General features: G+C 43.6%; 1 protein-coding gene and 2 non-coding genes across 3 annotated transcripts in view; 2 read left to right on the plus strand and 1 right to left on the minus strand.

Moving 5' to 3' along the window:
* Positions 1-15,729, minus strand: part of LOC138242657 (zona pellucida sperm-binding protein 3-like) — a 197,537-nt gene that overhangs the window by 135,909 nt on the left and 45,899 nt on the right. The gene's annotated exons all lie outside the window — the stretch shown is intronic.
* trnap-agg (transfer RNA proline (anticodon AGG)) lies at positions 13,423-13,494 on the plus strand. The gene has a single exon. It is a non-coding gene; the product is annotated as a tRNA-Pro (tRNA).
* Positions 15,610-15,681, plus strand: trnap-agg (transfer RNA proline (anticodon AGG)). The gene has a single exon. It is a non-coding gene; the product is annotated as a tRNA-Pro (tRNA).

Genomic DNA, 15,729 nt, shown 5'->3' on the forward strand with positions numbered 1-15,729 from the left:
CTTTTGCATTCCGAGGATACTGATTCTTTCACCGTAAATCCCCAATTCTTCAACAAGAATCAATGAAAACCAAACACTTATACACACTTGTATCCTAGCATGAAAGCAATATGATGGAAGCATTTGAGAATCTCCTTCACAGCACAGATGAGAATTTCAATTTCTTCCCCATTGCAGAGCATGTATGGGCACTCCCTCAGTACCCTAGTTTGTAAAACCACGACTTAAAGGTCGAAGCACTTTTTAATATTCTGGAGTCTCTCATTTGATGACCAGAAATAAACAAATTTATGTCAGAACTTGAAAAGCTTTCTAAAATTGTTCGGTGCTTCTTATTAAAAGAAATGACAAGAGCAGTCTGAACAGCTCCAGGCTATCAACTGCTTAATATAGTGATCAGCAGCTTGATAACCAGTTTATAAGGCTGAAAATGATCCTGGAAGCACAGCAAACTTCTAACTGCTACTAGTGTTTTGGGTTTTACAACCGAATAACAAAACGGCTTCAATTTCGTCGATTAGACTCAGTGAAACGTAAATACCTATGATATTTGCGGGAATTGTAAGTGTTTTGCACAAGTCGAACCTAACGTCAAAGAACGTTCACCATTGTAACCAAGGCAACCACAGGAGCAACATTAAGAAGCACAATCAATTCCCCATTTAAATCTTTCCTGTAAGGTGTGCTTTGTGAAAGCATGAAGTCAACCCCCAGATTGCTTTTGAACATGGACAAAGTATTTCTGATGGAGCGCTATGCGCAAAGATTTAATAAGCTTTACCCCTGCTGATGATTCGGCATGAAGAAGTAAAAGTTTCACAGACAGTTTCACAGAAAAGCAGCTCGCCACCACAGCCAATAGTAAATGTACTTGCCGGCACACTACCATGTACACTGGCTCATAAGTGATCTCTTATCCTTGATGTTAAGCTGACAGCCTGTCTTTTAGAAAGTCTATCTCTAAACACCTTGGGAAGCATCTCAACAGACTCTTTTACTGATCGTCTTGCAAATCAGAGGAAACAAAGTCTTAAAACAGTGTCATTTGGCAGCGGTGGGATTCAAACCCACGCCCGAGAAAGACTGTAGCCTAAATCCAGCATCTTAGACAGCTTGGTCACACTACCTTCCACAGGGCTGATCTTCCTCACGTTGCTGGCTTGGAAAATGCCGGGGGCTTCAGCTCTTGTCATCAGATCTAATGGTATCATGACATGCGGAAGTGACTGCAACTTCATCTTGCTTTCAACAGCACAAACCGGCACAAACGTGCTGTTTGTAGCAGCGCGACTCCACGGAAATCTAATGAATTGAAAAGCAACAACCAAACTCCTCTGCTATTACTGTTGCTTTTTTCATAATTTCTTCAAATCCTTCATTTGACCATCGATTTCGATGATAATACCACGTGAATTGTGGTTTTCTTTGATCGCCAATTTTATTCAAATACCAGCCTTTTTACAGCTGTCTTGCATGTTTCACAAGGTATAATAGCCCCCCTCGCATCCTCAGCTAACATATTTTAAAATTGCAACAAAATTTCAATGGATTATACAACATGTTTGTTTACATTTATATAAAATTAAAGTAAATATACCATTATATCAACATATATACAGTGCTAACCTAATAATTCCTGTCAGGTTCTCCATCAAATCTGTGTTGTTATTTTAACATATTTTAGCTGACAGTGTAACGGGAGTATAAATGAATTTTCCTGCTAGCCATTCAAAGACTAAATTCCTTGGGTGAACATGATTTTCTCTGACCTTGCCGGTATTGGACTTTGCCGGTGATATTGAATTATGTCTACAACTGTTGTAGTAGTTCGTACTTGAAGTTCGACATGTGCAAAGCACTCGCAATTCCTGCTAAAATCATAGGTGTTCAGAACTCCAGAACTCTTTGTACTGCTGAGCCCGGGCTAACCCCCGTTCCTGTTGCTTCCCATAGGGTCTTTTCGCTCTCCTGCCTCTCCACGGTATGTCCCTTCCGTCATCCGTGACAGAATGCTGACCCATCTACGACCCCGCCAGCAGTGCTTTTTTATCTTGCCGCAGTTTTTTCTTTTTCTCTGGGCTTTTTTTTCAGTTCTCCTATTCTAATCTCGGGATGCTACTCGTGACTTCCGTGTCTGTGAGCGGGTCATTCTGTGTTATGCCATTCCGACATACACTCCTGAATACCTGGCTTTCCTCGGGTTGTCTCTCCTGGGATCCGTGATTGGATGTTGATCTGGCCCTCCTGTCATCATCGCTGGATATCATTCCATTCTTCTGTGCCTGTGAGTGGGCCCTGTGCCTGGCTCTCCTCAGGTAGATCACTTTTATATCAGTGATAGAATGTTGAGCTTTTTTCCTGCTTTCCTGTTCTCATTGCTGGATATCACTCTGAGCATCCATGTCTGTGAACGGGTTTCGTGCCTGGCTCTCCTCGGGTTGTTCATTCCGATATCAGTGATAGAATGTTGAACGTGTTTTGCCTAGTTTGTGGTATTTTTCCCAGGTTTTTGTCTTTTTATTTTTTGTTTTTGTGTTTTGATTTTTCATTTCCTGGTTTCCCCTCCTATTTGGTCCCCTTTTTGGTTCCTACCTGTTTTTTGTTGTCACCCCGGTCTCCCAGGTTTATGTTTGTTGTGGTTTGTGCTTGTGTACTTGTCTTTTTTTTTGTTTTAAGCCTCCGGAGCTCTACCTGACCCCCCCCCTTCCTCTACCCAATAAAGGTTTATACCCTGGAGGAGGGGGCAGCTCTCAGCCGTGGACTTCCGCTGGTTTCCTTTCAGTTAAATGAGGTTTTTCCTCCCCCCAGTGCTGTGCAGCTCATTTATTCGTTGGGTGTCTGGAGCCGCCCATGAAGGGGGGGGGGTACTGTCATGCCCTCTGTAGCTTCTCTGTCCTGTCCCAAGCTTCCTGTGCTTTGCTCTCTTTCCGGTGTCTCTCTCTCTGGGATATATTTCCGGGTCACTTATTCTGCTTCGCTCAGCATTGACGTTCGGATGTTCTGAGACCCGCCTAGCACCAGGTCGTGGCTCCATCCATGACCTGAGGGCATAGGTTTCTTTACGTCACTCCAGAACTCTTTGCACGGCTGAGCCCGGGCTAACCCCCATTCCAGTGCTTCGCATGGGGTATTTTTCACTCTCCTGCCTCTCCACGGTTTGTCCCTTCTGACTTCTGTGACAATAGTTAGTTTAAATAACAAATATGTTTAGAAACAGCTGGGTGAGACTAAAATGTTACTGTTATTCCTCTCAAACTTCATTTAATAATACAATTAGTCAGCATGTGTAGGCTGCAAAGGAACAAGTAAAGGTTTATTTCAATGCTGAAAAGAGAAGAAACTAAACACAAAGATTCAACTGTGGAGCCTTCTTCGGGTGTAAGAAAGATAGGGCAGTCAGCCAAAACGTTGTGTTTCCACAGCTGGCATTGTGTTTGTTTTCTTTTGAGTATGGAATAAAAGTTTACATGTTTGGTTAATAATTTTAGTTTTTTTCTCGAACAACCTAATTTGGAATCAATTTGCCTGTGAAAATGTTCTAGATTTATTTTGAACCATTCACTTCCTGAACTTTGTTTCTGTGCTCCAAACTTACTTACTGAGAGACTTAGACTAGCAGACAAACAGATTGCTGCTTCTAAAATTCATAAAACTTTTCATCTAAAGCAACTTCTAATATCTGAGTAATGCGAGTACAGTACCTTTCTCATTAGTACAACAGCAATGACTGTTCTGTAAATTGATCATTTCTGGTTACTGTCTAACTTTCATAATCAAAGGACTGCTGCAAATAAGAAATAATTTTCTAGCACAGTTACAATGACATTTTGCTACCAAGGCATACATTGGCACAAATCTACCAGACCACAGACAAAGAAAAAGAGTTGCTTATTTTTAATCATTCCCACACAAAGTTCCAAACAAATCTATTTTCCTATCCTCATCTAGTTAATATAGTAGCACTTTTAACCCTTAACCCTTCAATATGATTCACTTGTTAAAATGAGGCGATCAAAGTGTCCTGGTACACCACCCCTGTCCATGTTAACTGCACATGGATTAAATGCTTAAATTCTGTGGTAAAAATGCTAAATATACAGTGCTAATGAACTAGCACAGCACTGTTGATTTTTCCATCACGGATCAAAAACAGCTATGATTACTGATACTTGTCAATTGTCTTACCTCAGCTAATAACCTTTTATGGCAATCTCAAATTTAACTTTCTGTAAATACTCTTCAATGTTAATAACTTACCAGGCTCCACTTTATTTTTCAAATCCGAAGCAGTTGGGTTTTCATTAAGTTCATTAAAACCTTCACTGGAGAGATCACTTAAACATGTAAGCGGATCTTCTGTTTTAAAGGTGTCTAAATCCATTTTGGACAATGTTTATTTCTGCAATTGTGTTCTTAAATTTAGTTGACTCTTCATCCACCCAGTTGAGAGTGTTAACTTTAGGATGCTTTATCGTTGTTTCTAAGTGAGCTTGTTCCGTTCACTTAGAGCAGATAAAAAATTAACATCCTTTTATTTCCTCCTAATAAACACCTGCTCACTGCCCACTAGCACATCATCCAATCAGTTTTAGTGAGATTAAATAACCTTTTTTGGTTAGCATTGGCATTACCTCCGCCTCTTCTTTCTTCTTTCTTTCACTTTGTTTTTATCTGCCCTACTCTGCAGAGTATAACAGAGTATAAAACATGGGACATTCCCACAGATGAATAATTCATGAGTTTCTCAGTTTCGGTTGTCGGTTTCACTTTCTATTTGTCGTGTATCCATCCTCAAATAACATGATACAGACTGTATTTTGCTTTTTAAGATAATCAATGTAACGGTCATTTTAAGTAACATACTGTACTGCTGTTGACAAGAACAACAAACATCAACAAAAACACAAAAGAAAACCCTGCATATTCTGTCTCAGTTTAGCTAATAGACTTTCGGGACTGCTGTCCAATCACCAACAATTTCTAAGGTGAGCTTTAACTACAGTAATGTCCAATAGGTCTCTGTTTTATATTTTTTGTAGGATTCAGTTATAAAATCTTATTTCCTGTGGCAACCTATATCCTGTGGTGGTTCCCTGTGGTGTGTGTGACTTTGTCATTTTAAAAAAAAATCTTTAAAATATATGAAAAATGGGTGAATACCTCTTCTCTAACTCAAGTGTTTTCCTGACAGAATCCTTTATTTCTCAGGTAAGAAATAATGGGATTAAACCACTTAAGAGACATTCCAGGAGAAATTTCTATTAGATGTTACGAAGACACAGATCCTCTTCTCCACTCAGTCTGCCTGAGCTGTTAAATCGCCATTGCCGCATAAATAGCAAGAAGTAATCGGAGCAGAATGATGGCAGGGCCACTCATAATAGGAGAAAGAAATATACAACTGCTCTATTAAACAACTACATCTCTCTTTCCCTTAAATGTTGTGCAAGAAACAATTAGAAACAAAAAGGAAGAAAAACATGCTTGTGAAAAGCTTCCAACTGAAAATGTTGTTTTTATTGACCAGAGCAAAATGTATTTTCTATTTTGGTTTTGTTTTGCTCATGCGTGCATATTTACCATTTTAGATATATAATGCTGTAAAGGTTTATACTGTATGTGTTTGTTCTGTATTTGAACTTAAAAGTTGGAAAAAAAATTCTCACTGCTCAATCCAGGAATGAGAAAATCTCTGAATCTCAGGGAACATTTAGGGTACAAGAAGTGACCATTTCATAGACAATAACAATGGGAAACAACCCCTTTAGATAATAGACAGTGTATATCTGGAAAAACAAAAATTTACATAACATTTTTTACAGCTAAGAAAGACTGGAATAACACCTGTGTGATATGTAAGAGGACACGGGGAAGGGTCATCTCTAACAGGTACTTCCGAAATGAAACGCTGAAAATGCTAGAGATGGACCTTAGCGAGATGGCGGACAAAAAGAATCGGCTGACCAGTAGATGGAAAGGGTCTACCTTAAGAGACAACGAGACACAGCTGAGACGCATCAGGAACCGGGATATAAGTGGCCCGGAGGCAGTGAACAGGGTGGAAGCCGGTAAGGTGAATGCGTTTTGGAGGAAAAGAGTGGAAAGAGGTGGATGTTAAGGATCGGGCTAACGAACGACTGCAAGGAGAAAGGTTTATGATTCTGGATTACGGACACTGGTTTAGGATACATCGCGGATTGACTTTATTACGAACTTTTGGAACTCGGAACGAATCAGGACTAAGGGAACGGATTACGGACTGTATTAGGAAGACAGTTGTTGGAAGAAACGCCACGGATCGGAGGACAGTAAAGTGTGGTGTAAGTACGACCTTCGTTTACATAAACTATTCCCCCGGAGACACCACAGATAGCAATGTGGAACAATTGTACAGTGTTTCATCAGTACCGCAGAAATTGCATCTCTGTCTCTGCTTCTCCCTGCTAGCAGTGGGAGCACAATTTGTGCTCTCTGGACAGTCAGGTCTGTCTGTGACCAGTTTCTGTGTCCAGACTGTGGTCACTGAGCCTATCCTGTCTGAGCAGTCAGGTTTGTGTGTGTCCAGTTTCCATGGCTAGGCTGTGGTCACTGGTTCTGTGTTCTCTGGGTAGCCAGGTCTGCCCGAATACATGTCAATCATCATATTTAATTTTTTTTCTCTTTAGTTTTTGCAGACATTTTCTATAGCATATCTTAACCTCAGATATTAAGTTTAATAAAATTTTGGAATATTAATATTAAATGTCCAAATAGTTTTGCAAGGCACCATATTCACAAAATTTCCTACACAACCTAAATAAATGTCTGCTACAGTACATTTTTTCAGTCCTTTGTAAAACAACTCTTCAGTACACAGGTCTCCTATCGCAAATGATAGACAATTAGCAGCAAAGGGGAATTTTAATTTCACTTTCCATTTCCTGTAAGCAATGTGTTGTCAGCAATATTCTGAGAACAAAATGAACTGGAGTGAAAAGGTCTTTATTTACAGGTTACAGGTTGCAATTAGTCCTCTTACGGAAGGAAGATTCTTTAACAAAGTGAAAACAGACTAATCCAAGGTTATTAGCACTATCAAAATTCTTTCTGGAGACAGATGAGAAGAAAACTGAAAATCTCTATATTGTTATATAACAGCAGAAATTATTGGCTAAGTTATAATGAGAGAGCTGAATCCCCCCTAACTGACTATCAAGGCGTCCAGTTGCTGTTCATTTTCACTTTCAAGGTGACTCTAAAGTGTCCCATTTGATCCCCACAGATCAATACTAGCAGCCAGCCTGATTCCAGCCAGGATTCAGTCACTGTCTCCCAGACATGCTCCCTCATTGTTTCCACCAGCAATGGATTTCATTACTTCAGCAAATCATTTTCACTAGTAGATAACTCAATTCATTGGCGCATCCAGGTCCCGCGCTCACATGATGCAGGAATCAATGCAGAGACCCAAACTGAGTGGGTGTCTGGCTTTTAAGGGGGGCTGGAAGAAAGCTGAAACAGGGGGCAGGTGCACAAAATCAAATCTGACGTGAAAGAACCGGAGCACCCTTAAGGGGGAGGGACTACAATCGTGACAGCATGAATACTAATACATGACAATACATTTATTAATACATAAAATGTGCATATAAACATAACAGATCTTATAGTGAGGGTTAGCAGAATACAAAAGGTATATATTCAATAACGAAGAGTTACAAACCAATAGGGACATACATTCAGTATACCATTCAAGTGTACCGTTTTGTAAATGAGCTTTGATTACAACTTCTACACTAGATACTCGCAAGCAAGTACATCACTGATAGGAATTAAATTGATATAAACTCAGGTTGAGGTAACAATTGAATTCTCGAGCTGTAATGCAGAATGTTGAATACTCATCAAATCTGTGTGGATTCAGATCTCCCACGGACACAAGGGAACAGTGACAGGCTGTTGCTGCATCCGATTGGTGTCCTCCTGCCTGGTGCCAGCCAGTCCTGTTCAGTGTGGGAGAAGGAAGGAGAGATTCTTCCTGCTGTGCACAGGCAGTGGGCTCTCTGAAGACCTAGTTAGTCCCGGCTGAACTAGCAGAGCTTGTGCACATGGAAAGTGACTGCGAGTCCAAGCAAGTCACACTCTTTAGATGGGAAGAAGACCAGTTCGTTCCTGATGTAGCGCTAGTCCTGAATCCTGAGATTCAGCTGTCGACAGTTCCGACCGTAGTTCACTCGTTGATCAGGCAAGCTTTGGAGGTGGAGTACCGGTGGTTCACGAGGCTTGCTGCTGGGCTAACCTCGGGCGGATCCTTTTGTTACGCCCGGGCAACCTCCATTCTCGACTCTTAGAACAAAGTCAAGTCCTGGCACTCGGACACACTGGCCGTCACGTGATTGTCCGAGCTGAGTCTGAGAGCATCCTGGAGGGGCCTTTTCGGGGTGTTGTGCTGCCTGTTTTATCTGGAGGAACTACAGTAGTTCATTGGCTTAAAGTTCCGCGGGCATTCGAGACCCACGTGGGGTTACCCTGCCCTACCAGTTCCTGATTGGCTGATTGAGGTGGAGGATGAGTAACAGTGACCTCTGACCTTAGGGTTGTAAACCTTGGGATGAGACTCTCCCATGGAATCTCCCAGACAGTAAGGCGCCAGAGATGACCACTTATTAGGGTGGCTGGTGAATCTCAGCCTTGGGAGCTGTTCCTTATCAGGAAACTCTATCAGCTAGAAAAACACCTTAAATGTGAACCAGATGGAAAGGCCTCTCTGTATCCAGCTGCACTGAGATGAGGGAGAGAGGGACTGGCAAGGGAGCAGCAAACTTAATTCCTGTATTTTAAATACGCCTTGCCGCTACAGAAGTGTCCTTAGAAGAAAAACATCTTCTATGATAGTGGTACAGTCCATCACACCCCTCCTATAGCCTTTCAAAGAGAAAAAAAAATGACAACAAAGTATGTCTATGTGTGGTAATCAACCAGGTCTTACAAACATTCTTAAACCCTTCCACCTCCTTTCATTGCAAATGATTTGTACATGTTAGAAGGTTAATTTTGGCTTCTGATATTATGGTGGATTAAGAGTCCTGAAATCTTTGTAGAAGTACAAAGATGAAAGAAAGGGCAGTGTAATCATGGCCAAGAGAAGGCAAATGTTGGACTATCTGCTTGGATTGAATGGAGCAAAACGTAGGCAACTCCTTGAGCAGAACCTGCTTCATCCTTCAGACTGGGGTTTCTGAAGATCTGTACATTTGAACTTTCAAAGTGACTAAAGTAAAGGAGTTTTCCCTTTTTACCACATAATTCCCACAGATCAACACTAACAGAGAGCCTAATTCCAGACAGGATTCAATCACTGTCTCTCAGGCATCCCAGCAGTGGATTTCATGACTTCAGAAAGCCATCTTCACCAGTGGAGAACTCAATGCTCTGAGGTTTACTGGCAGAGTCTCACACTGGGTAATGTTAGATGTTGATAAATAATGTCCTATGGAATTCTACTATTGATAAATTCTACTATGGAACTGCGATGTGTCTTGAAAAAAATCTTCTATGATAGTGGTACAGTCCAGCACAGCCTTTAAAAGAGAAAAAAAAACAAGGTAAGTCTGTGGTGTAATCAACTAGGTCTTGCAAACATACTTAACCTCTTCCAGCTACCAACATTACAAATGCTGTTTACACATTAGATGGTTATTTTTGGCTTCTGATATTATGGTGGATAAAGAGCCCTGGAATCTTTGTAGAAGGACAAAAGAAGGAAAGAAAGGGCAGTGTAACCATGGCCAAGAGAAGGGAAATGTTGGGGAGAGCTTTTTTCATTCACTTTTTATCATTGTTTTTCCAGCCCAACAAAGATCAACATATATGAGCAGGCATCCTGTGCCAAATCCAATCTGCCTTCCTTCCAAGCATACAGGAATGTGAGTGAATTAAATATTGACATATGAAAATACACAAAAATATGCAATCACACTGTAGTGTGCTTTCTGAAGGCACCAGTTCTGTAGGGTTTGGGCATTTACTGGGACAATTATTAATTGTAGCAGTAAATCACAAAATTGATTCTTTTTATGGCTTTAGAATCCAACCATGCGACATAACTCAAACAACGCACACACACAGGTACTAATACACAAGGATACATTTATTAATACATAGAATATGCATATAAACCTAACAGATCTTATCGAGAGGGTTATCAGAATACAAAAGGTATATATTCAATCAGTTACAAAGTGTTACACATATCAAAAGGACATACGTTCAATATATCATTCATTTAGACCGTTTCGTAAATGAACTTGGTTATAACTTCTACATTAGATACTCAAAACAAGTACATAACTCTTAGGAATTAAATTGATATCAACTGGTTGGGATAACAATTGAATTCTCGAGCAGTAATGCAGTGAAGTTGAATACTCATCCAATCTCTGGGGATTCAGATATCCTGCGGACTCAAAGAAACAGTTGCAGGCTGTTGCTGTCCAATCCGCGCTCTCTGGCTCGGTGCCAGGCTGTGCTGTGCGGCTTGCGGCGGTGCGCTGCTGATGCTCACTGACCGGCTAGTTAGTGTTGGCTTTAACTAGCAAAGTTTGTGGACAGGAGAAAAGATGACTGTGGGTCCCAGCAAGTCAGGAAGAAGACCAGTTCGTTCCTGATGAAGCGCTAGTTCTGAATAGTGATTCAGCTGTCCACAGTTCCAACCTGTTCACGAGGCCTGCTACTGGTGCTAACCTCGGGTGGATCCTCTGGTTACTCTCTGGCAACCTCCGCTCTAGACTCTTAGAACAAAGGAAAGTTCTGGCACTCGGACACACTGGCCGTTCCGTGGTTGTCTGGGCTGAGTCTCAGGATGGTCAGGAGGCGCTCTGCGAGAATGTCCTGCCCTTGGGAGCCTTCTGCTCCTGGGCTGTCCTGCCCTGGAATTCTCCTTTGAATTCCCTTTAGAAAAGTCCACAGAATTCTCCTGAATCTTACTACAGGCTCTCTGTGTTTCTTATTTTTACCTGTAGGAACTTCAGCTCGTTGATTGGTGAAAGTTCCATGGGCATCAGAGTCCCACGTGGGTTACTTGGCCCTACCAGTCCCTGATTGGTTGATCAAGGTGAGATATGAGTCATTTACTCCTGACACCTAGGAATGCAGTCCAGATGTCCATCTGGCACTCCCTAGACAGATAGGTGCCAATGGATGACCATTGATCATGATGGTGATCATGCCAGGCTTAGCTAAGTGCATCCCCCTTTGGGAGCTGTCCCTTATCAAAGGAAACCTTAAATCAGCCTGCATGAATAGTTTCTCTGTGGCTGCACCACAGAGATGAACAGAGATGGGGCCTCATTTGGGAAGGCTCAGAACACTTAATTCTTTCTTATTAATAAGCCTCGCTGCTACAACACATATGCAGTTTGAGCAAACATAAGACAATAACCAAGTACCACAAACTACCAGGCATCTAGTATCATTAGCAGTTCAGGTGGGGAGCTGCATCACCATGTGTAGGCTGCAAAGGAACAAGTAATAGGTCTATTCCATGCTTAAAAGAAAAGAAAGAAAACACAACATTTCAGCCGTGGAGCCCTCACACCTGAAGAAGGCTCCACAGCTGAAACATTGTGTTTTCTTTCTTCTCTTTTCATCTAGTGTCATTAGCCTTTTAACAGTTCCTGTCAAAATAAAATAGAAATGGATAACATTCTAGAGAGAGTTTGAAATACCAAGGTACAATTTAAAACATATCTCTTCCACTACAACCACAATATTTTGGAGAGATCGTTGAACCTCACAGTTCTGACATGTCCGTTAGCCTCCGTTCTGCTTCAGCAATGAATGTGGCGGGGCACATTCTGAGGGAGATGAGGTCAATCATGTGGCAGGAAAACCACGCTATGCTTTTTTTTGAGATCCTGAAAAGGACAGAAGGGCCATGTATATGTGTGCAGCTGGATATGTAATTACAGGTGGCGTAGCAGATTCTGCTGAAGCCCCACTGCCTGGTGTGGACGGTAGCTGTGTATATTGCAGCAGAATTGTGCATGTGAGATCAAGGGGGCATGTCATGTGTTTCAGCACTTCACTCCCTTCAGTAGCACATGATTCCCTGAGTTCGTTGGATGACCTGTGGACCGATCTTTCACGATGAAGAATTCTTTAAGAAGAATAGATCTCGGCCCACCATCCCAATGCCTCCGTCTCAAAACAGCAACCTCCCACTGCCCTTAGTCTGCAAGGCAGTCCTTTCAAATGCGATGACAACGCCTAGACCTTCGTTGCCTTTTGTACGAGCTGAACTTTTGTGCTCATCAATTCAACGCTCTTTCCATCAACTCATCTTGTCTTTTGACGCTTCGTGTTTTGCGCTCCTTTGACTATCGGCATATCGGGTGACTGCAAACACTGAAGTTCTTGCTTACGGAGTGTGGAACATTGTTTTCAAGTGATCGCTGTTCTGTCAAGTTGACGCCGAGTGAATCATTCTTTGGCAACATGGGCAGGCTGACAGCAGTGCGAGCGAAAGTAATGGCAAATTTCTTGACTTATTTCTGAATGTGAATGTTCTTTAGAAAAGGGATGCGGCGTTGCTTCTCGCCCGTGTAAAGGTCACGCATTCCAGACGTGGTTATGAGCGAACAGTTGCCGCAAGTGTTTGAAAAGAGCAAGAGAGGAAGCAGCCCTGCCCCGTGTGAGGATCAAACTCAGGCCCTTCAGATGACGAGACTGACGCACTACCAATTACACCAACAAACCCAGCTGCAGGACACACACCGGAAAGTTTGCCTCACATGGATTTCAGTCGCCCGTTCCCTAATCTTTAGACGCCCTCTGCTGAATGTTGCATTTGCCTTTTGATCTCACCCATACATTTTTGGTCTGTTTCTGTTGTGAGTCCGTCTTTCAGATCTCACCTAGCACAAGTCTCTCTGGCTGAAGTGGCCTCTCTGCTTCAGCATCGTGCCCTCACTCAGCCACTAAAAATGTCACTCGGACTTCTGACAAGCTGACATGAAATGTCAAGAGAGAGTGGCGGAGACGCTTAAGCCAGAGAGAAGATGAAAAGGGGGCGTGGCTGCGAAACGCTTGACAGCTGCACGATGCTTTCCATGCAAGGCGTGACCACAGGCTAAAGGACACCTTTTGGCACATCAAGCTCTAAGCACACACCTGGAGGATGCGAGAATTGATCCTGCTACTTCCCACATGCAAAGCAAGCGCTGTACCATACAAACCAACCCCCCTCGCTGGGGCTTATGCCTCGGCGTCACCTAGTGCCGCTTGTTCCCCTCTTACCGGGCACAGTTCACTGCCCTTCGTCTACAAGGCAGTCGTGTAATTGCGGCTTTCTTGACTTATTGATGAAGGTCTGACTGGACGAGCGAATGACGCCTCTCCCCCATCCTCAAGCTCGCGACAGATTGAAATGGAAAGTGCTGCTGTGGCTCGTTGGTCTAGTGGTATGATTCTCGCTTAGGGTGCGAGAGGTCCCGGGTTCAACTCCCGGGCGAGCCCTTGTGTGCTCTTTTCCTCCTCTTCCACAAGACTGGGAACTGATATCCACATCACTTCGCAGCGTCTGCTTATGGCAAACGATGGAATGTGACTAATGACTGAACGAGCCTGGTGAATTCTCATCACGTGGCACAATGAGAGCGTGCAGTCAGCTGTCCGAGGCGGCAACCTCATTGCTCGTTCTAAAGAACACGTACTGAAAACTCATCACCACTATGTCGTAGATGAGCACCGCGATCGCTTGTTGTCATGCGTCCTTACTTGGGAAATGCAGAAGCAAAAACTGCCCTCTCTCAGCCACCGAAACGTGTGCGGCTCGCCTTGCGCTCTCTGCGCCTCGCATATTTGTGGAGCTGTCTGCTCTTCTTTCTGTTGAAGTAATCAAGTTACGGGGCGTCCTGCAGCCTATGATGTTCTCACTGAGAGCTTTCAAGATTTGAAGGAAAACTACGAGCTTGATTGCTCAAGTCGAACGAATGTGATTTTTAAGCAATCGATGATCAAAAGCACATCTTCTAACAATTCCTGAGAGTATTATCAGCACTGTTTTCACTCGGATATACTTTTCACTTGCTAAGCTGACAAATTGGACGAGAAAATGCCGGAGACGCACTCAGTGCAGACTGAGGTTGGGAAGGAGGTGTGGCCCTTCAACGCTTGACAATTGAAGGACATTCTCTCCGCAACGGAGGAGCACCTGTCAGAAGTCACAGAGGCTAAATGAGAGCACCAGGCTCCTGGAGATCTAAACTCAGACCTGGAGGATGCGGGCATCAATCCCGCTACCTCTGGCATGCTAAGCGAGCGCTCTACCATTTGAGCTCATCCTCCTCGCTTCATGCTTCTCGGCATCATGTCTTACCACCTCTGCCCCTCTTACCGGGCACCGCCCACTGCCCTTGGTCTGCAAGGCAGTCCTTTCAAGTGCGATGACGACGCTGGGACCTTCGTTGCCTATTGTACGAGCTGAACTTTTGTGCTCATCAATTCAACACTCTTTCCATCAACTCATCTTGTCTTTTGACGCATCGTGTTTTGCGCTCCTTTGACTATCGGCATATCGGGTGACTGCAAACACTGAAGTTCTTGCTTACGGAGTGTGGAACATTGTTTTCAAGTGATCACTGTTCTGTCATGTTGACGCCGAGTGAATCTTTCTTTGGCAACATGGGCAGGCTGACAGCAGTGCGAGCGAAAGTAATGGCAAATTTCTTGACTTATTTCTGAATGTGAATGTTCTTTAGAAAAGGGATGCGGCGTTGCTTCTCGCCCGTGTAAAGGTCACGCATTCCAGACGTGGTTATGAGCGAACAGTTGCCGCAAGTGTTTGAAAAGAGCAAGAGAGGAAGCAGCCCTGCCCCGTGTGAGGATCAAACTCAGGCCCTTCAGATGACGAGACTGACGCACTACCAATTACGCCAACAAACCCAGCTGCAGGACACACACCGGAAAGTTTGCCTCACATGGATTTCAGTCGCCCGTTCCCTAATCTTTAGACGCCCTCTGCTGAATGTTGCATTTGCCTTTTGATCTCACCGATACATTTTTGGTCTGTTTCTGTTGTGAGTCCGTCTTTCAGATCTCACCTAGCACAAGTCTCTCTGGCTGAAGTGGCCTCTCTGCTTCAGCATCGTGCCCTCACTCAGCCATTAAAATTGTCACTCGGACTTCTGACAAGCTGACATGAAATGTCAAGAGAGAGTGGCGGAGACGCTTAAGCCAGAGAGAAGATGAAAAGGGGGCGTGGCTGCGAAACGCTTGACAGCTGCACGATGCTCTCCCTGCAAGGCGTGACCACAGGCTAAAGGACACCTTTCGGCACATCAAGCTCTAAGCATACACCTGGAGGATGCGGGAATTGATCCTGCTACCTCCCACATGCAAAGCAAACGCTGTACCATACAAACCAACCCCCCTCGCTGGGGCTTATGCCTCGGCGTCACCTAGTGCCGCTTGTTCCCCTCTTACCGGGCACAGTTCACTGCCCTTCGTCTACAAGGCAGTCGTGTAATTGCGGCTTTCTTGACTTATTGATGAAGGTCTGACTGGACGAGCGAATGACGCCTCTCCCCCATCCTCAAGCTCGCGACAGATTGAAATGGAAAGTGCTGCTGTGGCTCGTTGGTCTAGTGGTATGATTCTCGCTTAGGGTGCGAGAGGTTCCGGGTTCAACTCCCGGACGAGCCCTTGTGTGCTCTTTTCCTCCTCTTCCACAAGACTGGGAACTGATATCCA

This window comes from Lepisosteus oculatus, chromosome 14 (assembly GCF_040954835.1).
Source record: "Lepisosteus oculatus isolate fLepOcu1 chromosome 14, fLepOcu1.hap2, whole genome shotgun sequence".
In the NCBI taxonomy this organism is placed as follows: Eukaryota; Metazoa; Chordata; class Actinopteri; order Semionotiformes; family Lepisosteidae; genus Lepisosteus; species Lepisosteus oculatus.